Here is a 27,781-nt window from a genome sequence, read left to right on the forward strand (position 1 = left end):
GACCTTTAAAATTTAAACCATTTTCGATGTAATGTGCTAATAATTCGTAGATATCTGCCCGTTTGTTTGTCTACGACCATACCAGGATGAACACACCTGTTCTCGTACGATCACGGAAGTTAAGCATCGTCGGGCCGGGATAGTACTTGGATGGGGGACCGCCTGGGAACTCCCGGTGTCGAAGGCTATTGACTTTTTCACGTTACATTATTTATCATTACGACTGTGACGTATCTTTTTGACGCAATAGCCGCTGAGTAAATCAAGTAAGGGACTTGATTAGAAGTTTCTTTCCCTTCAAAACGGCTACGATCTGGCTGCAATAAATGCTCCACGTCGCAAATGAATGGATTACGAGCGTCAGACAAAGAAAATGGCGATGTAGTTAATTTGCTAAATAACTTTGTCATATGAAAATTAAGTCTGAAAGTACCTTAGATTGCCTTCGTTGGAACTTTTTACCGGAAATCTTAAAGCGCATGGTTGTCGTAAATAATCGATAGCGCTTGAAAAGAGCTTTCAAATGCACATAAACACGACATATTTCGGATAATCCAGTCAAGAAATATAACCTTTAAAGTTTAAACCATTTTCGATGTAATGTGCTAATAAATCGTAGATATCTGCCCGTTTGTTTGTCTACGACCATACCACGATGAACACACCTGTTCTCGTCCGATCACGGAAGTTAAGCATCGTCGGGCCGGGATAGTACTTGGATGGGGGACCGCCTGGGAACTCCCGGTGTCGTAGGCTATTGACTTTTTCACGTTACATTATTTATCATTACGACTGTGACGTATCTTTTTTACGCAATAGCCGCTGAGTAAATCAAGTAAGGGACATGATTAGAAGTTTCTTTCCCCTAAAAAGGGCTACAATCTTGCTGCAATAAATGCGTCACGACGCAAATGAATGGATTAAGAGCGTCAGACAAAGAAAATGGCGATGTAGTTACTTTGCTAATTAACTTTGTCATATGAAAATTAAGTCTGAAAGTACCCTAGATTGCCTTCGTTGGAACTTTTTACCAGAAATCTTATAGCGCATGGTTGTCGTAAATAATGGATAGCGTTTGAAAAGAGCTTTCAAATGCACATAAACACGACATATTTCGGATAATCCAGTCAAGAAATATGACCTTTAAAGTTTAAACCATTTTTGATGTAATGTGCTAATAAATCGTAGATATCTGCCCGTTTGTTTGTCTACGACCATACCACGATGAACACACCTGTTCTCGTCCGATCACGGAAGTTAAGCATCGTCGAGCCGGGATAGTACTTGGATGGGGGACCGCCTGGGAACTCCCGGTGTCGTAGGCTATTGACTTTTTCACGTTACATTATTTATCATTACGACTGTGACGTATCTTGTTTACGCAATAGCCGCCGAGTAAATCAAGTAAGAGACATGATTAGAAGCTGCTTTTCCTTAAAAAGGGCTACAATCTTGCTGCAATAAATGCACCACGTCGCAAATGAATGGATTAAGAGCGTCAGACAAAGAAAATGGCGATGTAGTTACTTTGCTAATTAACTTTGTCATATGAAAATTAAGTCTAAAAGTACCCTAGATTGCCTTCGTTGGAACTTTTTACCGGAAATCTTAAAGCGCATGGTTGTCGTAATTAATGGATAGCACTTGAAATGAGCTTTCAAATGCACATAAACACGACCTATTTCGGATGCGCCAGTCAAGAAATATGACCTTTAAAATTTAAACCATTTTCGATGTAATGTGCTAATAAATCGTAGATATCTACCCGTATGTTTGTCTACGACCATACCACGATGAACACACCTGTTCTCGTCCGATCACGGAAGTTAAGCATCGTCGGGCCGGGATAGTACTTGGATGGGGGACCGCCTGGGAACTCCCGGTGTCGTAGGCTATTGACTTTTTCACGTTACATTATTTATCATTACGACTGTGACGTATCTTTTTTACGCAATAGCCGCTGAGTAAATCAAGTAAGGGACATGATTAGAAGTTTCTTTCCCCTAATAAGGGCTACAATCTTGCTGCAATAAATGCGTCACGACGCAAATGAATGGAGTAAGAGCGTCAGACAAAGAAAATGGCGATGTAGTTACTTTGCTAATTAACTTTGTCATATGAAAATTAAGTCTGAAAGTACCCTAGATTGCCTTCGTTGGAACTTTTTACCAGAAATCTTAAAGCGCATGGTTGTCGTAAATAATGGATAGCGTTTGAAAAGAGCTTTCAAATGCACATAAACACGACATATTTCGGATAATCCAGTCAAGAAATATGACCTTTAAAGTTTAAACCATTTTCGATGTAATGTGCTAATAAATCGTAGATATCTGCCCGTTTGTTTGTCTACGACCATACCACGATGAACACACCTGTTCTCGTCCGATCACGGAAGTTAAGCATCGTCGGGGCGGGATAGTACTTGGATGGGGGACCGCCTGGGAACTCCCGGTGTCGTAGGCTATTGACTTTTTCACGTTACATTATTTATCATTACGACTGTGACGTATCTTTTTTACGCAATAGCCGCTGAGTTAATCAAGTAAGGGACGTGATTAGAAGTTTCTTTCCCCTAAAAAGGGCTACAATCTTGCTGCACAAAATGCGTCACGACGCAAATGAATGGATTAAGAGCGTCAGACAAAGAAAATGGCGATGTAGTTACTTTGCTAATTAACTTTGTCATATGAAAATTAAGTCTGAAAGTACCCTAGATTGCCTTCGTTGGAACTTTTTACCAGAAATCTTAAAGCGCATGGTAGTCGTAAATAATGGATAGCGTTTGAAAAGAGCTTTCAAATGCACATAAACACGACATATTTCGGATAATCCAGTCAAGAAATATGACCTTTAAAATTTAAACCATTTTCGATGTAATGTGCTAATAATTCGTAGATATCTGCCCGTTTGTTTGTCTACGACCATACCAGGATGAACACACCTGTTCTCGTACGATCACGGAAGTTAAGCATCGTCGGGCCGGGATAGTACTTGGATGGGGGACCGCCTGGGAACTCCCGGTGTCGAAGGCTATTGACTTTTTCACGTTACATTATTTATCATTACGACTGTGACGTATCTTTTTGACGCAATAGCCGCTGAGTAAATCAAGTAAGGGACTTGATTAGAAGTTTCTTTCCCTTCAAAACGGCTACGATCTGGCTGCAATAAATGCTCCACGTCGCAAATGAATGGATTACGAGCGTCAGACAAAGAAAATGGCGATGTAGTTAATTTGCTAAATAACTTTGTCATATGAAAATTAAGTCTGAAAGTACCTTAGATTGCCTTCGTTGGAACTTTTTACCGGAAATCTTAAAGCGCATGGTTGTCGTAAATAATCGATAGCGCTTGAAAAGAGCTTTCAAATGCACATAAACACGACATATTTCGGATAATCCAGTCAAGAAATATAACCTTTAAAGTTTAAACCATTTTCGATGTAATGTGCTAATAAATCGTAGATATCTGCCCGTTTGTTTGTCTACGACCATACCACGATGAACACACCTGTTCTCGTCCGATCACGGAAGTTAAGCATCGTCGGGCCGGGATAGTACTTGGATGGGGGACCGCCTGGGAACTCCCGGTGTCGTAGGCTATTGACTTTTTCACGTTACATTATTTATCATTACGACTGTGACGTATCTTTTTTACGCAATAGCCGCTGAGTAAATCAAGTAAGGGACATGATTAGAAGTTTCTTTCCCCTAAAAAGGGCTACAATCTTGCTGCAATAAATGCGTCACGACGCAAATGAATGGATTAAGAGCGTCAGACAAAGAAAATGGCGATGTAGTTACTTTGCTAATTAACTTTGTCATATGAAAATTAAGTCTGAAAGTACCCTAGATTGCCTTCGTTGGAACTTTTTACCAGAAATCTTATAGCGCATGGTTGTCGTAAATAATGGATAGCGTTTGAAAAGAGCTTTCAAATGCACATAAACACGACATATTTCGGATAATCCAGTCAAGAAATATGACCTTTAAAGTTTAAACCATTTTTGATGTAATGTGCTAATAAATCGTAGATATCTGCCCGTTTGTTTGTCTACGACCATACCACGATGAACACACCTGTTCTCGTCCGATCACGGAAGTTAAGCATCGTCGAGCCGGGATAGTACTTGGATGGGGGACCGCCTGGGAACTCCCGGTGTCGTAGGCTATTGACTTTTTCACGTTACATTATTTATCATTACGACTGTGACGTATCTTGTTTACGCAATAGCCGCCGAGTAAATCAAGTAAGAGACATGATTAGAAGCTGCTTTTCCTTAAAAAGGGCTACAATCTTGCTGCAATAAATGCACCACGTCGCAAATGAATGGATTAAGAGCGTCAGACAAAGAAAATGGCGATGTAGTTACTTTGCTAATTAACTTTGTCATATGAAAATTAAGTCTAAAAGTACCCTAGATTGCCTTCGTTGGAACTTTTTACCGGAAATCTTAAAGCGCATGGTTGTCGTAATTAATGGATAGCACTTGAAATGAGCTTTCAAATGCACATAAACACGACCTATTTCGGATGCGCCAGTCAAGAAATATGACCTTTAAAATTTAAACCATTTTCGATGTAATGTGCTAATAAATCGTAGATATCTACCCGTATGTTTGTCTACGACCATACCACGATGAACACACCTGTTCTCGTCCGATCACGGAAGTTAAGCATCGTCGGGCCGGGATAGTACTTGGATGGGGGACCGCCTGGGAACTCCCGGTGTCGTAGGCTATTGACTTTTTCACGTTACATTATTTATCATTACGACTGTGACGTATCTTTTTTACGCAATAGCCGCTGAGTTAATCAAGTAAGGGACATGATTAGAAGTTTCTTTCCCCTAAAAAGGGCTACAATCTTGCTGCACAAAATGCGTCACGACGCAAATGAATGGATTAAGAGCGTCAGACAAAGAAAATGGCGATGTAGTTACTTTGCTAATTAACTTTGTCATATGAAAATTAAGTCTGAAAGTACCCTAGATTGCCTTCGTTGGAACTTTTTACCAGAAATCTTAAAGCGCATGGTAGTCGTAAATAATGGATAGCGTTTGAAAAGAGCTTTCAAATGCACATAAACAAGACATATTTCGGATAATCCAGTCAAGAAATATGACCTTTAAAATTTAAACCATTTTCGATGTAATGTGCTAATAATTCGTAGATATCTGCCCGTTTGTTTGTCTACGACCATACCAGGATGAACACACCTGTTCTCGTACGATCACGGAAGTTAAGCATCGTCGGGCCGGGATAGTACTTGGATGGGGGACCGCCTGGGAACTCCCGGTGTCGAAGGCTATTGACTTTTTCACGTTACATTATTTATCATTACGACTGTGACGTATCTTTTTGACGCAATAGCCGCTGAGTAAATCAAGTAAGGGACTTGATTAGAAGTTTCTTTCCCTTCAAAACGGCTACGATCTGGCTGCAATAAATGCTCCACGTCGCAAATGAATGGATTACGAGCGTCAGACAAAGAAAATGGCGATGTAGTTAATTTGCTAAATAACTTTGTCATATGAAAATTAAGTCTGAAAGTACCTTAGATTGCCTTCGTTGGAACTTTTTACCGGAAATCTTAAAGCGCATGGTTGTCGTAAATAATCGATAGCGCTTGAAAAGAGCTTTCAAATGCACATAAACACGACATATTTCGGATAATCCAGTCAAGAAATATAACCTTTAAAGTTTAAACCATTTTCGATGTAATGTGCTAATAAATCGTAGATATCTGCCCGTTTGTTTGTCTACGACCATACCACGATGAACACACCTGTTCTCGTCCGATCACGGAAGTTAAGCATCGTCGGGCCGGGATAGTACTTGGATGGGGGACCGCCTGGGAACTCCCGGTGTCGTAGGCTATTGACTTTTTCACGTTACATTATTTATCATTACGACTGTGACGTATCTTTTTTACGCAATAGCCGCTGAGTAAATCAAGTAAGGGACATGATTAGAAGTTTCTTTCCCCTAAAAAGGGCTACAATCTTGCTGCAATAAATGCGTCACGACGCAAATGAATGGATTAAGAGCGTCAGACAAAGAAAATGGCGATGTAGTTACTTTGCTAATTAACTTTGTCATATGAAAATTAAGTCTGAAAGTACCCTAGATTGCCTTCGTTGGAACTTTTTACCAGAAATCTTAAAGCGCATGGTTGTCGTAAATAATGGATAGCGTTTGAAAAGAGCTTTCAAATGCACATAAACACGACATATTTCGGATAATCCAGTCAAGAAATATGACCTTTAAAGTTTAAACCATTTTTGATGTAATGTGCTAATAAATCGTAGATATCTGCCCGTTTGTTTGTCTACGACCATACCACGATGAACACACCTGTTCTCGTCCGATCACGGAAGTTAAGCATCGTCGAGCCGGGATAGTACTTGGATGGGGGACCGCCTGGGAACTCCCGGTGTCGTAGGCTATTGACTTTTTCACGTTACATTATTTATCATTACGACTGTGACGTATCTTGTTTACGCAATAGCCGCCGAGTAAATCAAGTAAGAGACATGATTAGAAGCTGCTTTTCCTTAAAAAGGGCTACAATCTTGCTGCAATAAATGCACCACGTCGCAAATGAATGGATTAAGAGCGTCAGACAAAGAAAATGGCGATGTAGTTACTTTGCTAATTAACTTTGTCATATGAAAATTAAGTCTAAAAGTACCCTAGATTGCCTTCGTTGGAACTTTTTACCGGAAATCTTAAAGCGCATGGTTGTCGTAATTAATGGATAGCACTTGAAATGAGCTTTCAAATGCCCATAAACACGACTTCGGATGCTCCAGTCAAGAAATATGACCTTTAAAATTTAAACCATTTTCGATGTAATGTGCTAATAAATCGTAGATATCTACCCGTATGTTTGTCTACGACCATACCACGATGAACACACCTGTTCTCGTCCAATCACGGAAGTTAAGCATCGTCGGGCCGGGATAGTACTTGGATGGGGGACCGCCTGGGAACTCCCGGTGTCGTAAGCTATTGACTTTTTCACGTTACATTATTTATCATTACGACTGTGACGTATCCTTTTTACGCAATAGCCGCTGAGTAAATCAAGTAAGGGACATGATTAGAAGTTTCTTTCCCCTAAAAAGGGCTACAATCTTGCTGCAATAAATGCGTCACGACGCAAATGAATGGATTAAGAGCGTCAGACAAAGAAAATGGCGATGTAGTTACTTTGCTAATTAACTTTGTCATATGAAAATTAAGTCTGAAAGTACCCTAGATTGCCTTCGTTGGAACTTTTTACCAGAAATCTTAAAGCGCATGGTTGTCGTAAATAATGGATAGCGTTTGAAAAGAGCTTTCAAATGCACATAAACACGACATATTTCGGATAATCCAGTCAAGAAATATGACCTTTAAAGTTTAAACCATTTTTGATGTAATGTGCTAATAAATCGTAGATATCTGCCCGTTTGTTTGTCTACGACCATACCACGATGAACACACCTGTTCTCGTCCGATCACGGAAGTTAAGCATCGTCGAGCCGGGATAGTACTTGGATGGGGGACCGCCTGGGAACTCCCGGTGTCGTAGGCTATTGACTTTTTCACGTTACATTATTTATCATTACGACTGTGACGTATCTTGTTTACGCAATAGCCGCCGAGTAAATCAAGTAAGAGACATGATTAGAAGCTGCTTTTCCTTAAAAAGGGCTACAATCTTGCTGCAATAAATGCACCACGTCGCAAATGAATGGATTAAGAGCGTCAGACAAAGAAAATGGCGATGTAGTTACTTTGCTAATTAACTTTGTCATATGAAAATTAAGTCTAAAAGTACCCTAGATTGCCTTCGTTGGAACTTTTTACCGGAAATCTTAAAGCGCATGGTTGTCGTAATTAATGGATAGCACTTGAAATGAGCTTTCAAATGCACATAAACACGACCTATTTCGGATGCTTCAGTCAAGAAATATGACCTTTAAAATTTAAACCATTTTCGATGTAATGTGCTAATAAATCGTAGATATCTACCTGTATGTTTGTCTACGACCATACCACGATGAACACACCTGTTCTCGTCCATCACGGAAGTTAAGCATCGTCGGGCCGGGATAGTACTTGGATGGGGGACCGCCTGGGAACTCCAGGTGTCGTAGGCTATTGACTTTTTTACGTTACATTATTTATCATTACGACTGTGACGTATATTTTTTACGCAATAGCCGCCGAGTAAATCAAGTAAGAGACATGATTAGAAGTTGCTTTCCCTTAAAAAGGGCTACAATCTTGCTGCAATAAATGCGCCACGCCGCAAACGAATGGATTAAGAGCGTCAGACAAAGAAAATGGCGATGTAGTTACTTTGCTAATTAACTTTGTCATATGAAAATTAAGTCTGAAAGTCCCCCAGATTGCCTTCGTTGGAACTTTTTACCGGAAATCTTAAAGCGCATGGTTGTCGTAAATAATGGATAGCGCTTGAAAAGAGCTTTCAAATGCACATAAACACGACATATTTCGGATAATCCAGTCAAGAAATATGACCTTTAAAGTTTAAACCATTTTCGATGAAATGTGCTAATAAATGGTAGATATCTGCCCGTTTGTTTGTCTACGACCATACCACGATGAACACACCTGTTCTCGTCCGATCACGGAAGTTAAGCATCGTCGGGCCGGGATAGTACTTGGATGGGGGACCGCCTGGGAACTCCCGGTGTCGTAGGCTATTGACTTTTTCACGTTACATTATTTATCATTACGATTGTGACGTATCTTTTTTACGCAATAGCCGCTGAGTAAATCAAGTAAGAGACATGATTAGAATTTGCTTTCCCTTAAAAAGGGCTACAATCTTGCTGCAATAAATGAACCACGTCGCAAATGAATGGATTAAGAGCGTCAGACAAAGAAAATGGCGATGTAGTTACTTTGCTAATTAACTTTGTCATATGAAAATTAAGTCTGAAAGTACCCCAGATTGCCTTCGTTGGAACTTTTTACCGGAAATCTTAAAGCGCATGGTTGTCGTAGATAATTGATAGCGCTTGAAAAGAGCTTTCAAATGCACATAAACACGACCTATTTCGGATGCTCCAGTTAAGAAATATGACCTTTAAAATTTAAACCATTTTCGATGTAATGTGCTAATAAATCGTAGATATCTACCCGTATGTTTGTCTACGACCATACCACGATGAACACACCTGTTCTCGTCCATCACGGAAGTTAAGCATCGTCGGGCCGGGATAGTACTTGGATGGGGGACCGCCTGGGAACTCCCGGTGTCGTAAGCTATTGACTTTTTTACGTTACATTATTTATCATTACGACTGTGACGTATCTTTTTTACGCAATAGCCGCTGAGTAAATCAAGTAAGAGACATAATTTGAAGTTGCTTTCCCTTAAAAAGGGCTACAATCTTGCTGCAATAAATGAACCACGTCGCAAATGAATGGATTAAGAGCGTCAGACAAAGAAAATGGCGATGTAGTTACTTTGCTAATTAACTTTGTCATATGAAAATTAAGTCTGAAAGTACCCCAGATTGCCTTCGTTGGAACTTTTTACCGGAAATCTTAAAGCGCATGGTTGTCGTAAATAATTGATAGTGCTTGAAAAGAGCTTTCAAATGCACATAAACACGACCTATTTCGGATGCTCCAGTTAAGAAATATGACCTTTAAAATTTAAACCATTTTCGATGTAATGTGCTAATAAATCGTAGATATCTACCCGTATGTTTGTCTACGACCATACCACGATGAACACACCTGTTCTCGTCCATCACGGAAGTTAAGCATCGTCGGGCCGGGATAGTACTTGGATGGGGGACCGCCTGGGAACTCCCGGTGTCGTAGGCTATTGACTTTTTCACGTTACATTATTTATCATTACGACTGTGACGTATCTTGTTTACGCAATAGCCGCCGAGTAAATCAAGTAAGAGACATGATTAGAAGCTGCTTTTCCTTAAAAAGGGCTACAATCTTGCTGCAATAAATGCACCACGTCGCAAATGAATGGATTAAGAGCGTCAGACAAAGAAAATGGCGATGTAGTTACTTTGCTAATTAACTTTGTCATATGAAAATTAAGTCTAAAAGTACCCTAGATTGCCTTCGTTGGAACTTTTTACCGGAAATCTTAAAGCGCATGGTTGTCGTAATTAATGGATAGCACTTGAAATGAGCTTTCAAATGCACATAAACACGACCTATTTCGGATGCTCCAGTCAAGAAATATGACCTTTAAAATTTAAACCATTTTCGATGTAATGTGCTAATAAATCGTAGATATCTACCCGTATGTTTGTCTACGACCATACCACGATGAACACACCTGTTCTCGTCCATCACGGAAGTTAAGCATCGTCGGGCCGGGATAGTACTTGGATGGGGGACCGCCTGGGAACTCCAGGTGTCGTAGGCTATTGACTTTTTTACGTTACATTATTTATCATTACGACTGTGACGTATATTTTTCACGCAATAGCCGCTGAGTAAATCAAGTAAGAGACATGATTAGAAGTTGCTTTCCCTTAAAAAGGGCTACAATCTTGCTGCAATAAATGCGCCACGTCGCAAACGAATGGATTAAGAGCGTCAGACAAAGAAAATGGCGATGTAGTTACTTTGCTAATTAACTTTGTCATATGAAAATTAAGTCTGAAAGTCCCCCAGATTGCCTTCGTTGGAACTTTTTACAGGAAATCTTAAAGCGCATGGTTGTCGTAAATAATGGATAGCGCTTGAAAAGAGCTTTCAAATGCACATAAACACGACATATTTCGGATAATCCAGTCAAGAAATATGACCTTTAAAGTTTAAACCATTTTCGATGAAATGTGCTAATAAATGGTAGATATCTGCCCGTTTGTTTGTCTACGACCATACCACGATGAACACACCTGTTCTCGTCCATCACGGAAGTTAAGCATCGTCGGGCCGGGATAGTACTTGGATGGGGGACCGCCTGGGAACTCCCGGTGTCGTAGGCTATTGACTTTTTTACGTTACATTATTTATCATTACGACTGTGACGTATCTTTTTTACGCAATAGCCGCTGAGTAAATCAAGTAAGAGATATAATTTGAAGTTGCTTTCCCTTAAAAAGGGCTACAATCTTGCTGCAATAAATGAACCACGTCGCAAATAAATGGATTAAGAGCGTCAGACAAAGAAAATGGCGATGTAGTTACTTTGCTAATTAACTTTGTCATATGAAAATTAAGTCTGAAAGTACCCCAGATTGCCTTCGTTGGAACTTTTTACCGGAAATCTTAAAGCGCATGGTTGTCGTAAATAATTGATAGCGCTTGAAAAGAGCTTTCAAATGCACATAAACACGACCTATTTCGGATGCTCCAGTTAAGAAATATGACCTTTAAAATTTAAGCCATTTTCGATGTAATGTGCTAATAAATCGTAGATATCTACCCGTATGTTTGTCTACGACCATACCACGATGAACACACCTGTTCTCGTACGATCACGGAAGTTAAGCATCGTCGGGCCGGGATAGTACTTGGATGGGGGACCGCCTGGGAACTCCCGGTGTCGTAGGCTATTGACTTTTTTACGTTACATTATTTATCATTACGACTGTGACGTATCTTTTTTACGCAATAGCCGCTGAGTAAATCAAGTAAGAGACATGATTTGAAGTTGCTTTCCCTTAAAAAGGGCTACAATCTTGCTGCAATAAATGCGCCACGTCGCAAATGAATGGATTAAGAGCGTCAGACAAAGAAAATGGCGATGTAGTTACTTTGCTAATTAACTTTGTCATATGAAAATTAAGTCTGAAAGTCCCCCAGATTGCCTTCGTTGGAACTTTTTACCGGAAATCTTAAAGCGCATGGTTGTCGTAAATAATGGATAGCGCTTGAAAAGAGCTTTCAAATGCACATAAACACGACCTATTGCGGATAATCCAGTCAAGAAATATGACCTTTAAAGTTTAAACCATTTTCGATGTAATGTGCTAATAAATCGTAGATATCTGCCCGTTTGTTTGTCTACGACCATACCACGATGAACACACCTGTTCTCGTCCGATCACGGAAGTTAAGCATCGTCGGGCCGCGATAGTACTTGGATGGGGGACCGCCTGGGAACTCCCGGTGTCGTAGGCTATTGACTTTTTCACGTTACATTATTTATCATTACGATTGTGACGTATCTTTTTTACGCATTAGCCGCTGAGTAAATCAAGTAAGAGACATGATTAGAATTTGCTTTCCCTTAAAAAGGGCTACAATCTTGCTGCAATAAATGAACCACGTCGCAAATGAATGGATTAAGAGCGTCAGACAAAGAAAATGGCGATGTAGTTACTTTGCTAATTAACTTTGTCATATGAAAATTAAGTCTGAAAGTACCCTAGATTGCCTTCGTTGGAACTTTTTACCAGAAATCTTAAAGCGCATGGTTGTCGTAAATAATGGATAGCGTTTGAAAAGAGCTTTCAAATGCACATAAACACGACATATTTCGGATAATCCAGTCAAGAAATATGACCTTTAAAATTTAAACCATTTTCGATGTAATGTGCTAATAAATCGTAGATATCTGCCCGTTTGTTTGTCTACGACCATACCACGATGAACACACCTGTTCTCGTCCGATCACGGAAGTTAAGCATCGTCGGGCCGCGATAGTACTTGGATGGGGGACCGCCTGGGAACTCCCGGTGTCGTAGGCTATTGACTTTTTCACGTTACATTATTTATCATTACGATTGTGACGTATCTTTTTTACGCATTAGCCGCTGAGTAAATCAAGTAAGAGACATGATTAGAATTTGCTTTCCCTTAAAAAGGGCTACAATCTTGCTGCAATAAATGAACCACGTCGCAAATGAATGGATTAAGAGCGTCAGACAAAGAAAATGGCGATGTAGTTACTTTGCTAATTAACTTTGTCATATGAAAATTAAGTCTGAAAGTACCCTAGATTGCCTTCGTTGGAACTTTTTACCAGAAATCTTAAAGCGCATGGTTGTCGTAAATAATGGATAGCGTTTGAAAAGAGCTTTCAAATGCACATAAACACGACATATTTCGGATAATCCAGTCAAGAAATATGACCTTTAAAATTTAAACCATTTTCGATGTAATGTGCTAATAATTCGTAGATATCTGCCCGTTTGTTTGTCTACGACCATACCAGGATGAACACACCTGTTCTCGTACGATCACGGAAGTTAAGCATCGTCGGGCCGGGATAGTACTTGGATGGGGGACCGCCTGGGAACTCCCGGTGTCGTAGGCTATTGACTTTTTCACGTTACATTATTTATCATTACGACTGTGACGTATCTTTTTGACGCAATAGCCGCTGAGTAAATCAAGTAAGGGACTTGATTAGAAGTTTCTTTCCCTTCAAAACGGCTACGATCTGGCTGCAATAAATGCTCCACGTCGCAAATGAATGGATTACGAGCGTCAGACAAAGAAAATGGCGATGTAGTTAATTTGCTAAATAACTTTGTCATATGAAAATTAAGTCTGAAAGTACCTTAGATTGCCTTCGTTGGAACTTTTTACCGGAAATCTTAAAGCGCATGGTTGTCGTAAATAATCGATAGCGCTTGAAAAGAGCTTTCAAATGCACATAAACACGACATATTTCGGATAATCCAGTCAAGAAATATAACCTTTAAAGTTTAAACCATTTTCGATGTAATGTGCTAATAAATCGTAGATATCTGCCCGTTTGTTTGTCTACGACCATACCACGATGAACACACCTGTTCTCGTCCGATCACGGAAGTTAAGCATCGTCGGGCCGGGATAGTACTTGGATGGGGGACCGCCTGGGAACTCCCGGTGTCGTAGGCTATTGACTTTTTCACGTTACATTATTTATCATTACGACTGTGACGTATCTTTTTTACGCAATAGCCGCTGAGTAAATCAAGTAAGGGACATGATTAGAAGTTTCTTTCCCCTAAAAAGGGCTACAATCTTGCTGCAATAAATGCGTCACGACGCAAATGAATGGATTAAGAGCGTCAGACAAAGAAAATGGCGATGTAGTTACTTTGCTAATTAACTTTGTCATATGAAAATTAAGTCTGAAAGTACCCTAGATTGCCTTCGTTGGAACTTTTTACCAGAAATCTTAAAGCGCATGGTTGTCGTAAATAATGGATAGCGTTTGAAAAGAGCTTTCAAATGCACATAAACACGACATATTTCGGATAATCCAGTCAAGAAATATGACCTTTAAAGTTTAAACCATTTTTGATGTAATGTGCTAATAAATCGTAGATATCTGCCCGTTTGTTTGTCTACGACCATACCACGATGAACACACCTGTTCTCGTCCGATCACGGAAGTTAAGCATCGTCGAGCCGGGATAGTACTTGGATGGGGGACCGCCTGGGAACTCCCGGTGTCGTAGGCTATTGACTTTTTCACGTTACATTATTTATCATTACGACTGTGACGTATCTTGTTTACGCAATAGCCGCCGAGTAAATCAAGTAAGAGACATGATTAGAAGCTGCTTTTCCTTAAAAAGGGCTACAATCTTGCTGCAATAAATGCACCACGTCGCAAATGAATGGATTAAGAGCGTCAGACAAAGAAAATGGCGATGTAGTTACTTTGCTAATTAACTTTGTCATATGAAAATTAAGTCTAAAAGTACCCTAGATTGCCTTCGTTGGAACTTTTTACCGGAAATCTTAAAGCGCATGGTTGTCGTAATTAATGGATAGCACTTGAAATGAGCTTTCAAATGCACATAAACACGACCTATTTCGGATAATCCAGTCAAGAAATATGACCTTTAAAATTTAAACCATTTTCGATGTAATGTGCTAATAATTCGTAGATATCTGCCCGTTTGTTTGTCTACGACCATACCAGGATGAACACACCTGTTCTCGTACGATCACGGAAGTTAAGCATCGTCGGGCCGGGATAGTACTTGGATGGGGGACCGCCTGGGAACTCCCGGTGTCGTAGGCTATTGACTTTTTCACGTTACATTATTTATCATTACGACTGTGACGTATCTTTTTGACGCAATAGCCGCTGAGTAAATCAAGTAAGGGACTTGATTAGAAGTTTCTTTCCCTTCAAAACGGCTACGATCTGGCTGCAATAAATGCTCCACGTCGCAAATGAATGGATTACGAGCGTCAGACAAAGAAAATGGCGATGTAGTTAATTTGCTAAATAACTTTGTCATATGAAAATTAAGTCTGAAAGTACCTTAGATTGCCTTCGTTGGAACTTTTTACCGGAAATCTTAAAGCGCATGGTTGTCGTAAATAATCGATAGCGCTTGAAAAGAGCTTTCAAATGCACATAAACACGACATATTTCGGATAATCCAGTCAAGAAATATAACCTTTAAAGTTTAAACCATTTTCGATGTAATGTGCTAATAAATCGTAGATATCTGCCCGTTTGTTTGTCTACGACCATACCACGATGAACACACCTGTTCTCGTCCGATCACGGAAGTTAAGCATCGTCGGGCCGGGATAGTACTTGGATGGGGGACCGCCTGGGAACTCCCGGTGTCGTAGGCTATTGACTTTTTCACGTTACATTATTTATCATTACGACTGTGACGTATCTTTTTTACGCAATAGCCGCTGAGTAAATCAAGTAAGGGACATGATTAGAAGTTTCTTTCCCCTAAAAAGGGCTACAATCTTGCTGCAATAAATGCGTCACGACGCAAATGAATGGATTAAGAGCGTCAGACAAAGAAAATGGCGATGTAGTTACTTTGCTAATTAACTTTGTCATATGAAAATTAAGTCTGAAAGTACCCTAGATTGCCTTCGTTGGAACTTTTTACCAGAAATCTTAAAGCGCATGGTTGTCGTAAATAATGGATAGCGTTTGAAAAGAGCTTTCAAATGCACATAAACACGACATATTTCGGATAATCCAGTCAAGAAATATGACCTTTAAAGTTTAAACCATTTTTGATGTAATGTGCTAATAAATCGTAGATATCTGCCCGTTTGTTTGTCTACGACCATACCACGATGAACACACCTGTTCTCGTCCGATCACGGAAGTTAAGCATCGTCGAGCCGGGATAGTACTTGGATGGGGGACCGCCTGGGAACTCCCGGTGTCGTAGGCTATTGACTTTTTCACGTTACATTATTTATCATTACGACTGTGACGTATCTTGTTTACGCAATAGCCGCCGAGTAAATCAAGTAAGAGACATGATTAGAAGCTGCTTTTCCTTAAAAAGGGCTACAATCTTGCTGCAATAAATGCACCACGTCGCAAATGAATGGATTAAGAGCGTCAGACAAAGAAAATGGCGATGTAGTTACTTTGCTAATTAACTTTGTCATATGAAAATTAAGTCTAAAAGTACCCTAGATTGCCTTCGTTGGAACTTTTTACCGGAAATCTTAAAGCGCATGGTTGTCGTAATTAATGGATAGCACTTGAAATGAGCTTTCAAATGCACATAAACACGACCTATTTCGGATGCTCCAGTCAAGAAATATGACCTTTAAAATTTAAACCATTTTCGATGTAATGTGCTAATAAATCGTAGATATCTACCCGTATGTTTGTCTACGACCATACCACGATGAACACACCTGTTCTCGTCCGATCACGGAAGTTAAGCATCGTCGGGCCGGGATAGTACTTGGATGGGGGACCGCCTGGGAACTCCCGGTGTCGTAGGCTATTGACTTTTTCACGTTACATTATTTATCATTACGACTGTGACGTATCTTTTTTACGCAATAGCCGCTGAGTAAATCAAGTAAGGGACATGATTAGAAGTTTCTTTCCCCTAAAAAGGGCTACGATCTTGCTGCAATAAATGCGTCACGACGCAAATGAATGGATTAAGAGCGTCAGACAAAGAAAATGGCGATGTAGTTACTTTGCTAATTAACTTTGTCATATGAAAATTAAGTCTGAAAGTACCCTAGATTGCCTTCGTTGGAACTTTTTACCAGAAATCTTAAAGCGCATGGTTGTCGTAAATAATGGATAGCGTTTGAAAAGAGCTTTCAAATGCACATAAACACGACCTATTTCAGGTGCTCCAGTCAAGAAATATGACCTTTAAAATTTAAACCATTTTCGATGTAATGTGCTAATAAATCGTAGATATCTACCCGTATGTTTGTCTACGACCATACCACGATGAACACACCTGTTCTCGTCCATCACGGAAGTTAAGCATCGTCGGGCCGGGATAGTACTTGGATGGGGGACCGCCTGGGAACTCCAGGTGTCGTAGGCTTTTGACTTTTTTACGTTACATTATTTATCATTACGACTGTGACGTATATTTTTTACGCAATAGCCGCTGAGTAAATCAAGTAAGAGACATGATTAGAAGTTGCTTTCCCTTAAAAAGGGCTACAATCTTGCTGCAATAAATGCGCCACGTCGCAAACGAATGGATTAAGAGCGTCAGACAAAGAAAATGGCGATGTAGTTACTTTGCTAATTAACTTTGTCATATGAAAATTAAGTCTGAAAGTCCCCCAGATTGCCTTCGTTGGAACTTTTTACCGGAAATCTTAAAGCGCATGGTTGTCGTAAATAATGGATAGCGCTTGAAAAGAGCTTTCAAATGCACATAAACACGACATATTTCGGATAATCCAGTTAAGAAATATGACCTTTAAAGTTTAAACCATTTTCGATGAAATGTGCTAATAAATGGTAGATATCTGCCCGTTTGTTTGTCTACGACCATACCACGATGAACACACCTGTTCTCGTCCGATCAAGGAAGTTAAGCATCGTCGGGCCGGGATAGTACTTGGATGGGGGACCGCCTGGGAACTCCCGGTGTCGTAGGCTATTGACTTTTTCACGTTACATTATTTATCATTACGATTGTGACGTATCTTTTTTACGCAATAGCCGCTGAGTAAATCAAGTAAGAGACATGATTAGAATTTGCTTTCCCTTAAAAAGGGCTACAATCTTGCTGCAATAAATGAACCACGTCGCAAATGAATGGATTAAGAGCGTCAGACAAAGAAAATGGCGATGTAGTTACTTTGCTAATTAACTTTGTCATATGAAAATTAAGTCTGAAAGTACCCCAGATTGCCTTCGTTGGAACTTTTTACCGGAAATCTTAAAGCGCATGGTTGTCGTAAATAATTGATAGCGCTTGAAAAGAGCTTTCAAATGCACATAAACCCGACCTATTTCGGATGCTCCAGTTAAGAAATATGACCTTTAAAATTTAAACCATTTTCGATGTAATGTGCTAATAAATCGTAGATATCTACCCGTATGTTTGTCTACGACCATACCACGATGAACACACCTGTTCTCGTCCATCACGGAAGTTAAGCATCGTCGGGCCGGGATAGTACTTGGATGGGGGACCGCCTGGGAACTCCCGGTGTCGTAGGCTATTGACTTTTTTACGTTACATTATTTATCATTACGACTGTGACGTATCTTTTTTACGCAATAGCCGCTGAGTAAATCAAGTAAGAGACATAATTTGAAGTTGCTTTCCCTTAAAAAGGGCTACAATCTTGCTGCAATAAATGAACCACGTCGCAAATAAATGGATTAAGAGCGTCAGACAAAGAAAATGGCGATGTAGTTACTTTGCTAATTAACTTTGTCATATGAAAATTAAGTCTGAAAGTACCCCAGATTGCCTTCGTTGGAACTTTTTACCAGAAATCTTAAAGCGCATGGTTGTCGTAAATAATTGATAGCGCTTGAAAAGAGCTTTCAAATGCACATAAACACGACCTATTTCGGATGCTCCAGTTAAGAAATATGACCTTTAAAATTTAAACCATTTTCGATGTAATGTGCTAATAAATCGTAGATATCTACCCGTATGTTTGTCTACGACCATACCACTATGAACACACCTGTTCTCGTCCATCACGGAAGTTAAGCATCGTCGGGCCGGGATAGTACTTGGATGGGGGAACCGCCTGGGAACTCCCGGTGTCGTAGGCTATTGACTTTTTTACGTTACATTATTTATCATTACGACTGTGACGTATCTTTTTTACGCAATAGCCGCTGAGTAAATCAAGTAAGAGACATGATTTGAAGTTGCTTTCCCTTAAAAAGGGCTACAATCTTGCTGCAATAAATGCGCCACGTCGCAAATGAATGGATTAAGAGCGTCAGACAAAGAAAATGGCGATGTAGTTACTTTGCTAATTAACTTTGTCATATGAAAATTAAGTCTGAAAGTCCCCCAGATTGCCTTCGTTGGAACTTTTTACCGGAAATCTTAAAGCGCATGGTTGTCGTAAATAATGGATAGCGCTTGAAAAGAGCTTTCAAATGCACATAAACACGACCTATTGCGGATAATCCAGTCAAGAAATATGACCTTTAAAGTTTAAACCATTTTCGATGTAATGTGCTAATAAATCGTAGATATCTGCCCGTTTGTTTGTCTACGACCATACCACGATGAACACACCTGTTCTTGTCCGATCACGGAAGTTAAGCATCGTCGGGCCGCGATAGTACTTGGATGGGGGACCGCCTGGGAACTCCCGGTGTCGTAGGCTATTGACTTTTTTACGTTACATTATTTATCATTACGACTGTGACGTATCTTTTTTACGCAATAGCCGCTGAGTAAATCAAGTAAGAGACATAATTTGAAGTTGCTTTCCCTTAAAAAGGGCTACAATCTTGCTGCAATAAATGAACCACGTCGCAAATAAATGGATTAAGAGCGTCAGACAAAGAAAATGGCGATGTAGTTACTTTGCTAATTAACTTTGTCATATGAAAATTAAGTCTGAAAGTACCCCAGATTGCCTTCGTTGGAACTTTTTACCAGAAATCTTAAAGCGCATGGTTGTCGTAAATAATTGATAGCGCTTGAAAAGAGCTTTCAAATGCACATAAACACGACCTATTTCGGATGCTCCAGTTAAGAAATATGACCTTTAAAATTTAAACCATTTTCGATGTAATGTGCTAATAAATCGTAGATATCTACCCGTATGTTTGTCTACGACCATACCACTATGAACACACCTGTTCTCGTCCATCACGGAAGTTAAGCATCGTCGGGCCGGGATAGTACTTGGATGGGGGAACCGCCTGGGAACTCCCGGTGTCGTAGGCTATTGACTTTTTTACGTTACATTATTTATCATTACGACTGTGACGTATCTTTTTTACGCAATAGCCGCTGAGTAAATCAAGTAAGAGACATGATTTGAAGTTGCTTTCCCTTAAAAAGGGCTACAATCTTGCTGCAATAAATGCGCCACGTCGCAAATGAATGGATTAAGAGCGTCAGACAAAGAAAATGGCGATGTAGTTACTTTGCTAATTAACTTTGTCATATGAAAATTAAGTCTGAAAGTCCCCCAGATTGCCTTCGTTGGAACTTTTTACCGGAAATCTTAAAGCGCATGGTTGTCGTAAATAATGGATAGCGCTTGAAAAGAGCTTTCAAATGCACATAAACACGACCTATTGCGGATAATCCAGTCAAGAAATATGACCTTTAAAGTTTAAACCATTTTCGATGTAATGTGCTAATAAATCGTAGATATCTGCCCGTTTGTTTGTCTACGACCATACCACGATGAACACACCTGTTCTTGTCCGATCACGGAAGTTAAGCATCGTCGGGCCGCGATAGTACTTGGATGGGGGACCGCCTGGGAACTCCCGGTGTCGTAGGCTATTGACTTTTTCACGTTACATTATTTATCATTACGATTGTGACGTATCTTTTTTACGCATTAGCCGCTGAGTAAATCAAGTAAGAGACATGATTAGAATTTGCTTTCCCTTAAAAAGGGCTACAATCTTGCTGCAATAAATGAACCACGTCGCAAATGAATGGATTAAGAGCGTCAGACAAAGAAAATGGCGATGTAGTTACTTTGCTAATTAACTTTGTCATATGAAAATTAAGTCTGAAAGTACCCCAGATTGCCTTCGTTGGAACTTTTTACCGGAAATCTTAAAGCGCATGGTTGTCGTAAATAATTGATAGCGCTTGAAAAGAGCTTTCAAATGCACATAAACACGACCTATTGCGGATAATCCAGTCAAAAATATGACCTTTAAAGTTTAAACCATTTTCGATGTAATGTGCCAATAAATCGTAGATATCTGCCCGTTTGTTTGTCTACGACCATACCACGATGAACACACCTGTTCTCGTCCGATCACGGAAGTTAAGCATCGTCGGGCCGGGATAGTACTTGGATGGGGGACCGCCTGGGAACTCCCGGTGTCGTAGGCTATTGACTTTTTCACGTTACATTATTTATCATTACGACTGTGACGTATCTTTTTGACGCAATAGCCGCTGAGTAAATCAAGTAAGGGACTTGATTAGAAGTTTCTTTCCCTTCAAAACGGCTACAATCTTGCTGCACAAAATGCGTCACGACGCAAATGAATGGATTAAGAGCGTCAGACAAAGAAAATGGCGATGTAGTTACTTTGCTAATTAACTTTGTCATATGAAAATTAAGTCTGAAAGTACCCTAGATTGCCTTCGTTGGAACTTTTTACCAGAAATCTTAAAGCGCATGGTTGTCGTAAATAATGGATAGCGTTTGAAAAGAGCTTTCAAATGCACATAAACACGACATATTTCGGATAATCCAGTCAAGAAATATGACCTTTAAAGTTTAAACCATTTTCGATGTAATGTGCTAATAAATCGTAGATATCTGCCCGTTTGTTTGTCTACGACCATACCACGATGAACACACCTGTTCTTGTCCGATCACGGAAGTTAAGCATCGTCGGGCCGGGATAGTACTTGGATGGGGGACCGCCTGGGAACTCCCGGTGTCGTAGGCTATTGACTTTTTCACGTTACATTATTTATCATTACGACTGTGACGTATCTTTTTTACGCAATAGCCGCCGAGTAAATCAAGTAAGAGACATGATTAGAAGTTGCTTTTCCTTAAAAAGGGCTACAATCTTGCGGCAATAAATGCACCACGTCGCAAATGAATGGATTAAGAGCGTCAGACAAAGAAAATGGCGATGTAGTTACTTTGCTAATTAACTTTGTCATATGAAAATTAAGTCTGAAAGTACCCTAGATTGCCTTCGTTGGAACTTTTTACCGGAAATCTTAAAGCGCATGGTTGTCGTAAATAATGGATAGCGCTTGAAAAGAGCTTTCAAATGCACATAAACACGACATATTTTGGATAATCCAGTCAAGAAATATGACCTTTAAAATTTAAACCATTTTCGATGTAATGTGCTAATAATTCGTAGATATCTGCCCGTTTTTTTGTCTACGACCATACCAGGATGAACACACCTGTTCTCGTACGATCACGGAAGTTAAGCATCGTCGGGCCGGGATAGTACTTGGATGGGGGACCGCCTGGGAACTCCCGGTGTCGTAGGCTATTGACTTTTTCACGTTACATTATTTATCATTACGACTGTGACGTATCTTTTTGACGCAATAGCCGCTGAGTAAATCAAGTAAGGGACTTGATTAGAAGTTTCTTTCCCTTCAAAACGGCTACAATCTTGCTGCACAAAATGCGTCACGACGCAAATGAATGGATTAAGAGCGTCAGACAAAGAAAATGGCGATGTAGTTACTTTGCTAATTAACTTTGTCATATGAAAAATAAGTCTGAAAGTACCCTAGATTGCCTTCGTTGGAACTTTTTACCGGAACTCTTAAAGCGCATGGTTGTCGTAAATAATCGATAGCGCTTGAAAAGAGCTTTCAAATGCACATAAACACGACATATTTCGGATAATCCAGTCAAGAAATATGACCTTTAAAGTTTAAACCATTTTCGATGTAATGTGCTAATAAATCGTAGATATCTGCCCGTTTGTTTGTCTACGACCATACCACGATGAACACACCTGTTCTCGTCCGATCACGGAAGTTAAGCATCGTCGGGCCGGGATAGTACTTGGATGGGGGACCGCCTGGGAACTCCCGGTGTCGTAGGCTATTGACTTTTTCACGTTACATTATTTATCATTACGACTGTGACGTATCTTTTTTACGCAATAGCCGCTGAGTTAATCAAGTAAGGGACATGATTAGAAGTTTCTTTCCCCTAAAAAGGGCTACAATTTTGCTGCACAAAATGCGTCACTACGCAAATGAATGGATTAAGAGCGTCAGACAAAGAAAATGGCGATGTAGTTACTTTGCTAATTAACTTTGTCATATGAAAATTAAGTCTGAAAGTACCCTAGATTGCCTTCGTTGGAACTTTTTACCAGAAATCTTAAAGCGCATGGTTGTCGTAAATAATGGATAGCGTTTGAAAAGAGCTTTCAAATGCACATAAACACGACATATTTCGGATAATCCAGTCAAGAAATATGACCTTTAAAGTTTAAACCATTTTCGATGTAATGTGCTAATAAATCGTAGATATCTGCCCGTTTGTTTGTCTACGACCATACCACGATGAACACACCTGTTCTTGTCCGATCACGGAAGTTAAGCATCGTCGGGCCGGGATAGTACTTGGATGGGGGACCGCCTGGGAACTCCCGGTGTCGTAGGCTATTGACTTTTTCACGTTACATTATTTATCATTACGACTGTGACGTATCTTTTTTACGCAATAGCCGCCGAGTAAATCAAGTAAGAGACATGATTAGAAGTTGCTTTTCCTTAAAAAGGGCTACAATCTTGCGGCAATAATTGCACCACGTCGCAAATGAATGGATTAAGAGCGTCAGACAAAGAAAATGGCGATGTAGTTACTTTGCTAATTAACTTTGTCATATGAAAATTAAGTCTGAAAGTACCCTAGATTGCCTTCGTTGGAACTTTTTACCGGAAATCTTAAAGCGCATGGTTGTCGTAAATAATGGATAGCGCTTGAAAAGAGCTTTCAAATGCACATAAACACGACATATTTTGGATAATCCAGTCAAGAAATATGACCTTTAAAATTTAAACCATTTTCGATGTAATGTGCTAATAATTCGTAGATATCTGCCCGTTTTTTTGTCTACGACCATACCAGGATGAACACACCTGTTCTCGTACGATCACGGAAGTTAAGCATCGTCGGGCCGGGATAGTACTTGGATGGGGGACCGCCTGGGAACTCCCGGTGTCGTAGGCTATTGACTTTTTCACGTTACATCATTTATCATTACGACTGTGACGTATCTTTTTGACGCAATAGCCGCTGAGTAAATCAAGTAAGGGACTTGATTAGAAGTTTCTTTCCCTTCAAAACGGCTACAATCTTGCTGCACAAAATGCGTCACGACGCAAATGAATGGATTAAGAGCGTCAGACAAAGAAAATGGCGATGTAGTTACTTTGCTAATTAACTTTGTCATATGAAAAATAAGTCTGAAAGTACCCTAGATTGCCTTCGTTGGAACTTTTTACCGGAACTCTTAAAGCGCATGGTTGTCGTAAATAATGGATAGCGTTTGAAAAGAGCTTTCAAATGCACATAAACACGACATATTTCGGATAATCCAGTCAAGAAATATGACCTTTAAAGTTTAAACCATTTTCGATGTAATGTGCTAATAAATCGTAGATATATGCCCGTTTGTTTGTCTACGACCATACCACGATGAACACACCTGTTCTCGTCCGATCACGGAAGTTAAGCATCGTCGGGCCGGGATAGTACTTGGATGGGGGACCGCCTGGGAACTCCCGGTGTCGTAGGCTATTGACTTTTTCACGTTACATTATTTATCATTACGACTGTGACGTATCTTTTTTACGCAAAAGCCGCCGAGTAAATCAAGTAAGAGACATGATTAGAAGTTGCTTTTCCTTAAAAAGGGCTACAATCTTGCGGCAATAAATGCACCATGTCGCAAATGAATGGATTAAGAGCGTCAGACAAAGAAAATGGCGATGTAGTTACTTTGCTAATTAACTTTGTCATATGAAAATTAAGTCTGAAAGTACCCTAGATTGCCTTCGTTGGAACTTTTTACCGGAAATCTTAAAGCGCATGGTTGTCGTAAATAATCGATAGCGCTTGAAAAGAGCTTTCAAATGCACATAAACACGACATATTTCGGATAATCCAGTCAAGAAATATGACCTTTAAAGTTTAAACCATTTTCGATGTAATGTGCTAATAAATCGTAGATATCTGCCCGTTTGTTTGTCTACGACCATACCACGATGAACACACCTGTTCTCGTCCGATCACGGAAGTTAAGCATCGTCGGGCCGGGATAGTACTTGGATGGGGGACCGCCTGGGAACTCCCGGTGTCGTAGGCTATTGACTTTTTCACGTTACATTATTTATCATTACGACTGTGACGTATCTTTTTTACGCAATAGCCGCTGAGTTAATCAAGTAAGGGACATGATTAGAAGTTTCTTTCCCCTAAAAAGGGCTACAATTTTGCTGCACAAAATGCGTCACTACGCAAATGAATGGATTAAGAGCGTCAGACAAAGAAAATGGCGATGTAGTTACTTTGCTAATTAACTTTGTCATATGAAAATTAAGTCTGAAAGTACCCTAGATTGCCTTCGTTGGAACTTTTTACCAGAAATCTTAAAGCGCATGGTTGTCGTAAATAATGGATAGCGTTTGAAAAGAGCTTTCAAATGCACATAAACACGACATATTTCGGATAATCCAGTCAAGAAATATGACCTTTAAAGTTTAAACCATTTTCGATGTAATGTGCTAATAAATCGTAGATATCTGCCCGTTTGTTTGTCTACGACCATACCACGATGAACACACCTGTTCTTGTCCGATCACGGAAGTTAAGCATCGTCGGGCCGGGATAGTACTTGGATGGGGGACCGCCTGGGAACTCCCGGTGTCGTAGGCTATTGACTTTTTCACGTTACATTATTTATCATTACGACTGTGACGTATCTTTTTTACGCAATAGCCGCCGAGTAAATCAAGTAAGAGACATGATTAGAAGTTGCTTTTCCTTAAAAAGGGCTACAATCTTGCGGCAATAAATGCACCACGTCGCAAATGAATGGATTAAGAGCGTCAGACAAAGAAAATGGCGATGTAGTTACTTTGCTAATTAACTTTGTCATATGAAAATTAAGTCTGAAAGTACCCTAGATTGCCTTCGTTGGAACTTTTTACCGGAAATCTTAAAGCGCATGGTTGTCGTAAATAATGGATAGCGCTTGAAAAGAGCTTTCAAATGCACATAAACACGACATATTTTGGATAATCCAGTCAAGAAATATGACCTTTAAAATTTAAACCATTTTCGATGTAATGTGCTAATAATTCGTAGATATCTGCCCGTTTTTTTGTCTACGACCATACCAGGATGAACACACCTGTTCTCGTACGATCACGGAAGTTAAGCATCGTCGGGCCGGGATAGTACTTGGATGGGGGACCGCCTGGGAACTCCCGGTGTCGTAGGCTATTGACTTTTTCACGTTACATCATTTATCATTACGACTGTGACGTATCTTTTTGACGCAATAGCCGCTGAGTAAATCAAGTAAGGGACTTGATTAGAAGTTTCTTTCCCTTCAAAACGGCTACAATCTTGCTGCACAAAATGCGTCACGACGCAAATGAATGGATTAAGAGCGTCAGACAAAGAAAATGGCGATGTAGTTACTTTGCTAATTAACTTTGTCATATGAAAAATAAGTCTGAAAGTACCCTAGATTGCCTTCGTTGGAACTTTTTACCGGAACTCTTAAAGCGCATGGTTGTCGTAAATAATGGATAGCGTTTGAAAAGAGCTTTCAAATGCACATAAACACGACATATTTCGGATAATCCAGTCAAGAAATATGACCTTTAAAGTTTAAACCATTTTCGATGTAATGTGCTAATAAATCGTAGATATATGCCCGTTTGTTTGTCTACGACCATACCACGATGAACACACCTGTTCTCGTCCGATCACGGAAGTTAAGCATCGTCGGGCCGGGATAGTACTTGGATGGGGGACCGCCTGGGAACTCCCGGTGTCGTAGGCTATTGACTTTTTCACGTTACATTATTTATCATTACGACTGTGACGTATCTTTTTTACGCAAAAGCCGCCGAGTAAATCAAGTAAGAGACATGATTAGAAGTTGCTTTTCCTTAAAAAGGGCTACAATCTTGCGGCAATAAATGCACCATGTCGCAAATGAATGGATTAAGAGCGTCAGACAAAGAAAATGGCGATGTAGTTACTTTGCTAATTAACTTTGTCATATGAAAATTAAGTCTGAAAGTACCCTAGATTGCCTTCGTTGGAACTTTTTACCGGAAATCTTAAAGCGCATGGTTGTCGTAAATAATGGATAGCGCTTGAAAAGAGCTTTCAAATGCACATAAACACGACATATTTCGGATAATCCAGTCAAGAAATATGACCTTTAAAATTTAAGCCATTTTCGATGTAATGTGCTAATAATTCGTAGATATCTGCCCGTTTGATTGTCTACGACCATACCAGGATGAACACACCTGTTCTCGTACGATCACGGAAGTTAAGCATCGTCGGGCCAGGATAGTACTTGGATGGGGGACCGCCTGGGAACTCCCGGTGTCGTAGGCTATTGACTTTTTCACGTTACATTATTTATCATTACGACTGTGACGTATCTTGTTGACGCAATAGCCGCTGAGTAAATCAAGTAAGGGACTTGATTAGAAGTTTCTTCCCCTTCAAAACGGCTACGATCTGGCTGCAATAAATGCTCCACGTCGCAAATGAATGGATTACGAGCGTCAGACAAAGAAAATGGCGATGTAGTTAATTTGCTAAATAACTTTGTCATATGAAAATTAAGTCTGAAAGTACCTAAGATTGCCTTCGTTGGAACTTTTTACCGGAAATCTTGAAGCGCAT

General features: G+C 39.9%; 47 non-coding genes and 2 pseudogenes across 47 annotated transcripts; all 49 read left to right on the forward strand.

Moving 5' to 3' along the window:
* The first annotated feature begins 68 nt into the window (after positions 1-68).
* LOC130617963 (5S ribosomal RNA) lies at positions 69-187 on the forward strand. The gene has a single exon (XR_008979039.1). It is a non-coding gene; the product is annotated as a 5S ribosomal RNA (ribosomal RNA).
* Positions 188-637: 450 nt separating this feature from the next.
* LOC130614979 (5S ribosomal RNA) lies at positions 638-756 on the forward strand. The gene has a single exon (XR_008976070.1). It is a non-coding gene; the product is annotated as a 5S ribosomal RNA (ribosomal RNA).
* Positions 757-1,206: 450 nt separating this feature from the next.
* LOC130616547 (5S ribosomal RNA) lies at positions 1,207-1,325 on the forward strand. The gene has a single exon (XR_008977629.1). It is a non-coding gene; the product is annotated as a 5S ribosomal RNA (ribosomal RNA).
* Positions 1,326-1,775: 450 nt separating this feature from the next.
* On the forward strand, positions 1,776-1,894 carry LOC130614980 (5S ribosomal RNA). Its single transcript, XR_008976071.1, has one exon. It is a non-coding gene; the product is annotated as a 5S ribosomal RNA (ribosomal RNA).
* A 450-nt stretch (positions 1,895-2,344) lies between these two features.
* LOC130617081 (5S ribosomal RNA) lies at positions 2,345-2,463 on the forward strand. The gene has a single exon (XR_008978159.1). It is a non-coding gene; the product is annotated as a 5S ribosomal RNA (ribosomal RNA).
* A 450-nt stretch (positions 2,464-2,913) lies between these two features.
* LOC130617964 (5S ribosomal RNA) lies at positions 2,914-3,032 on the forward strand. Its single transcript, XR_008979040.1, has one exon. It is a non-coding gene; the product is annotated as a 5S ribosomal RNA (ribosomal RNA).
* A 450-nt stretch (positions 3,033-3,482) lies between these two features.
* On the forward strand, positions 3,483-3,601 carry LOC130614981 (5S ribosomal RNA). Its single transcript, XR_008976072.1, has one exon. It is a non-coding gene; the product is annotated as a 5S ribosomal RNA (ribosomal RNA).
* Positions 3,602-4,051: 450 nt separating this feature from the next.
* Positions 4,052-4,170, forward strand: LOC130616548 (5S ribosomal RNA). Its single transcript, XR_008977630.1, has one exon. It is a non-coding gene; the product is annotated as a 5S ribosomal RNA (ribosomal RNA).
* Positions 4,171-4,620: 450 nt separating this feature from the next.
* On the forward strand, positions 4,621-4,739 carry LOC130614983 (5S ribosomal RNA). Its single transcript, XR_008976073.1, has one exon. It is a non-coding gene; the product is annotated as a 5S ribosomal RNA (ribosomal RNA).
* Positions 4,740-5,189: 450 nt separating this feature from the next.
* LOC130617965 (5S ribosomal RNA) lies at positions 5,190-5,308 on the forward strand. Its single transcript, XR_008979041.1, has one exon. It is a non-coding gene; the product is annotated as a 5S ribosomal RNA (ribosomal RNA).
* Positions 5,309-5,758: 450 nt separating this feature from the next.
* LOC130614984 (5S ribosomal RNA) lies at positions 5,759-5,877 on the forward strand. Its single transcript, XR_008976074.1, has one exon. It is a non-coding gene; the product is annotated as a 5S ribosomal RNA (ribosomal RNA).
* A 450-nt stretch (positions 5,878-6,327) lies between these two features.
* Positions 6,328-6,446, forward strand: LOC130616549 (5S ribosomal RNA). The gene has a single exon (XR_008977631.1). It is a non-coding gene; the product is annotated as a 5S ribosomal RNA (ribosomal RNA).
* Positions 6,447-6,892: 446 nt separating this feature from the next.
* Positions 6,893-7,011, forward strand: LOC130617493 (5S ribosomal RNA). The gene has a single exon (XR_008978570.1). It is a non-coding gene; the product is annotated as a 5S ribosomal RNA (ribosomal RNA).
* Positions 7,012-7,461: 450 nt separating this feature from the next.
* LOC130616551 (5S ribosomal RNA) lies at positions 7,462-7,580 on the forward strand. The gene has a single exon (XR_008977633.1). It is a non-coding gene; the product is annotated as a 5S ribosomal RNA (ribosomal RNA).
* A 450-nt stretch (positions 7,581-8,030) lies between these two features.
* LOC130617771 (5S ribosomal RNA) lies at positions 8,031-8,148 on the forward strand. Its single transcript, XR_008978847.1, has one exon. It is a non-coding gene; the product is annotated as a 5S ribosomal RNA (ribosomal RNA).
* A 450-nt stretch (positions 8,149-8,598) lies between these two features.
* Positions 8,599-8,717, forward strand: LOC130614985 (5S ribosomal RNA). The gene has a single exon (XR_008976075.1). It is a non-coding gene; the product is annotated as a 5S ribosomal RNA (ribosomal RNA).
* A 450-nt stretch (positions 8,718-9,167) lies between these two features.
* On the forward strand, positions 9,168-9,285 carry LOC130618317 (5S ribosomal RNA). Its single transcript, XR_008979391.1, has one exon. It is a non-coding gene; the product is annotated as a 5S ribosomal RNA (ribosomal RNA).
* A 450-nt stretch (positions 9,286-9,735) lies between these two features.
* Positions 9,736-9,853, forward strand: LOC130617896 (5S ribosomal RNA). Its single transcript, XR_008978973.1, has one exon. It is a non-coding gene; the product is annotated as a 5S ribosomal RNA (ribosomal RNA).
* A 450-nt stretch (positions 9,854-10,303) lies between these two features.
* Positions 10,304-10,421, forward strand: LOC130617772 (5S ribosomal RNA). The gene has a single exon (XR_008978848.1). It is a non-coding gene; the product is annotated as a 5S ribosomal RNA (ribosomal RNA).
* Positions 10,422-10,871: 450 nt separating this feature from the next.
* LOC130617897 (5S ribosomal RNA) lies at positions 10,872-10,989 on the forward strand. The gene has a single exon (XR_008978974.1). It is a non-coding gene; the product is annotated as a 5S ribosomal RNA (ribosomal RNA).
* Positions 10,990-11,439: 450 nt separating this feature from the next.
* On the forward strand, positions 11,440-11,558 carry LOC130615828 (5S ribosomal RNA). Its single transcript, XR_008976915.1, has one exon. It is a non-coding gene; the product is annotated as a 5S ribosomal RNA (ribosomal RNA).
* A 450-nt stretch (positions 11,559-12,008) lies between these two features.
* On the forward strand, positions 12,009-12,127 carry LOC130617049 (5S ribosomal RNA). The gene has a single exon (XR_008978128.1). It is a non-coding gene; the product is annotated as a 5S ribosomal RNA (ribosomal RNA).
* Positions 12,128-12,577: 450 nt separating this feature from the next.
* Positions 12,578-12,696, forward strand: LOC130617050 (5S ribosomal RNA). The gene has a single exon (XR_008978129.1). It is a non-coding gene; the product is annotated as a 5S ribosomal RNA (ribosomal RNA).
* Positions 12,697-13,146: 450 nt separating this feature from the next.
* LOC130617115 (5S ribosomal RNA) lies at positions 13,147-13,265 on the forward strand. The gene has a single exon (XR_008978193.1). It is a non-coding gene; the product is annotated as a 5S ribosomal RNA (ribosomal RNA).
* Positions 13,266-13,715: 450 nt separating this feature from the next.
* LOC130614986 (5S ribosomal RNA) lies at positions 13,716-13,834 on the forward strand. Its single transcript, XR_008976076.1, has one exon. It is a non-coding gene; the product is annotated as a 5S ribosomal RNA (ribosomal RNA).
* Positions 13,835-14,284: 450 nt separating this feature from the next.
* LOC130616552 (5S ribosomal RNA) lies at positions 14,285-14,403 on the forward strand. The gene has a single exon (XR_008977634.1). It is a non-coding gene; the product is annotated as a 5S ribosomal RNA (ribosomal RNA).
* A 450-nt stretch (positions 14,404-14,853) lies between these two features.
* LOC130617117 (5S ribosomal RNA) lies at positions 14,854-14,972 on the forward strand. Its single transcript, XR_008978195.1, has one exon. It is a non-coding gene; the product is annotated as a 5S ribosomal RNA (ribosomal RNA).
* Positions 14,973-15,422: 450 nt separating this feature from the next.
* Positions 15,423-15,541, forward strand: LOC130614987 (5S ribosomal RNA). Its single transcript, XR_008976078.1, has one exon. It is a non-coding gene; the product is annotated as a 5S ribosomal RNA (ribosomal RNA).
* Positions 15,542-15,991: 450 nt separating this feature from the next.
* On the forward strand, positions 15,992-16,110 carry LOC130616554 (5S ribosomal RNA). Its single transcript, XR_008977635.1, has one exon. It is a non-coding gene; the product is annotated as a 5S ribosomal RNA (ribosomal RNA).
* Positions 16,111-16,560: 450 nt separating this feature from the next.
* On the forward strand, positions 16,561-16,679 carry LOC130614988 (5S ribosomal RNA). The gene has a single exon (XR_008976079.1). It is a non-coding gene; the product is annotated as a 5S ribosomal RNA (ribosomal RNA).
* A 450-nt stretch (positions 16,680-17,129) lies between these two features.
* LOC130617773 (5S ribosomal RNA) lies at positions 17,130-17,247 on the forward strand. Its single transcript, XR_008978850.1, has one exon. It is a non-coding gene; the product is annotated as a 5S ribosomal RNA (ribosomal RNA).
* Positions 17,248-17,697: 450 nt separating this feature from the next.
* LOC130616940 (5S ribosomal RNA) lies at positions 17,698-17,816 on the forward strand. Its single transcript, XR_008978019.1, has one exon. It is a non-coding gene; the product is annotated as a 5S ribosomal RNA (ribosomal RNA).
* A 450-nt stretch (positions 17,817-18,266) lies between these two features.
* LOC130617898 (5S ribosomal RNA) lies at positions 18,267-18,384 on the forward strand. The gene has a single exon (XR_008978975.1). It is a non-coding gene; the product is annotated as a 5S ribosomal RNA (ribosomal RNA).
* A 450-nt stretch (positions 18,385-18,834) lies between these two features.
* On the forward strand, positions 18,835-18,953 carry LOC130618666 (5S ribosomal RNA; annotated as a pseudogene).
* Positions 18,954-19,403: 450 nt separating this feature from the next.
* LOC130617841 (5S ribosomal RNA) lies at positions 19,404-19,522 on the forward strand. The gene has a single exon (XR_008978918.1). It is a non-coding gene; the product is annotated as a 5S ribosomal RNA (ribosomal RNA).
* Positions 19,523-19,972: 450 nt separating this feature from the next.
* LOC130618667 (5S ribosomal RNA) lies at positions 19,973-20,091 on the forward strand (annotated as a pseudogene).
* A 450-nt stretch (positions 20,092-20,541) lies between these two features.
* Positions 20,542-20,660, forward strand: LOC130617842 (5S ribosomal RNA). Its single transcript, XR_008978919.1, has one exon. It is a non-coding gene; the product is annotated as a 5S ribosomal RNA (ribosomal RNA).
* Positions 20,661-21,109: 449 nt separating this feature from the next.
* On the forward strand, positions 21,110-21,228 carry LOC130614989 (5S ribosomal RNA). Its single transcript, XR_008976080.1, has one exon. It is a non-coding gene; the product is annotated as a 5S ribosomal RNA (ribosomal RNA).
* Positions 21,229-21,678: 450 nt separating this feature from the next.
* LOC130616322 (5S ribosomal RNA) lies at positions 21,679-21,797 on the forward strand. Its single transcript, XR_008977404.1, has one exon. It is a non-coding gene; the product is annotated as a 5S ribosomal RNA (ribosomal RNA).
* A 450-nt stretch (positions 21,798-22,247) lies between these two features.
* Positions 22,248-22,366, forward strand: LOC130617119 (5S ribosomal RNA). The gene has a single exon (XR_008978196.1). It is a non-coding gene; the product is annotated as a 5S ribosomal RNA (ribosomal RNA).
* Positions 22,367-22,816: 450 nt separating this feature from the next.
* LOC130614991 (5S ribosomal RNA) lies at positions 22,817-22,935 on the forward strand. The gene has a single exon (XR_008976082.1). It is a non-coding gene; the product is annotated as a 5S ribosomal RNA (ribosomal RNA).
* Positions 22,936-23,385: 450 nt separating this feature from the next.
* LOC130616323 (5S ribosomal RNA) lies at positions 23,386-23,504 on the forward strand. The gene has a single exon (XR_008977405.1). It is a non-coding gene; the product is annotated as a 5S ribosomal RNA (ribosomal RNA).
* A 450-nt stretch (positions 23,505-23,954) lies between these two features.
* LOC130617120 (5S ribosomal RNA) lies at positions 23,955-24,073 on the forward strand. Its single transcript, XR_008978197.1, has one exon. It is a non-coding gene; the product is annotated as a 5S ribosomal RNA (ribosomal RNA).
* A 450-nt stretch (positions 24,074-24,523) lies between these two features.
* On the forward strand, positions 24,524-24,642 carry LOC130614992 (5S ribosomal RNA). The gene has a single exon (XR_008976083.1). It is a non-coding gene; the product is annotated as a 5S ribosomal RNA (ribosomal RNA).
* A 450-nt stretch (positions 24,643-25,092) lies between these two features.
* LOC130614994 (5S ribosomal RNA) lies at positions 25,093-25,211 on the forward strand. Its single transcript, XR_008976084.1, has one exon. It is a non-coding gene; the product is annotated as a 5S ribosomal RNA (ribosomal RNA).
* Positions 25,212-25,661: 450 nt separating this feature from the next.
* On the forward strand, positions 25,662-25,780 carry LOC130616324 (5S ribosomal RNA). Its single transcript, XR_008977406.1, has one exon. It is a non-coding gene; the product is annotated as a 5S ribosomal RNA (ribosomal RNA).
* A 450-nt stretch (positions 25,781-26,230) lies between these two features.
* On the forward strand, positions 26,231-26,349 carry LOC130617121 (5S ribosomal RNA). Its single transcript, XR_008978198.1, has one exon. It is a non-coding gene; the product is annotated as a 5S ribosomal RNA (ribosomal RNA).
* A 450-nt stretch (positions 26,350-26,799) lies between these two features.
* Positions 26,800-26,918, forward strand: LOC130614995 (5S ribosomal RNA). The gene has a single exon (XR_008976085.1). It is a non-coding gene; the product is annotated as a 5S ribosomal RNA (ribosomal RNA).
* A 450-nt stretch (positions 26,919-27,368) lies between these two features.
* Positions 27,369-27,487, forward strand: LOC130616982 (5S ribosomal RNA). Its single transcript, XR_008978061.1, has one exon. It is a non-coding gene; the product is annotated as a 5S ribosomal RNA (ribosomal RNA).
* Positions 27,488-27,781: the final 294 nt, after the last annotated feature.

The sequence above is a fragment of the Hydractinia symbiolongicarpus genome, chromosome 11 (genome assembly GCF_029227915.1).
Source record: "Hydractinia symbiolongicarpus strain clone_291-10 chromosome 11, HSymV2.1, whole genome shotgun sequence".
Lineage (NCBI taxonomy): Eukaryota > Metazoa > Cnidaria > Hydrozoa > Anthoathecata > Hydractiniidae > Hydractinia > Hydractinia symbiolongicarpus.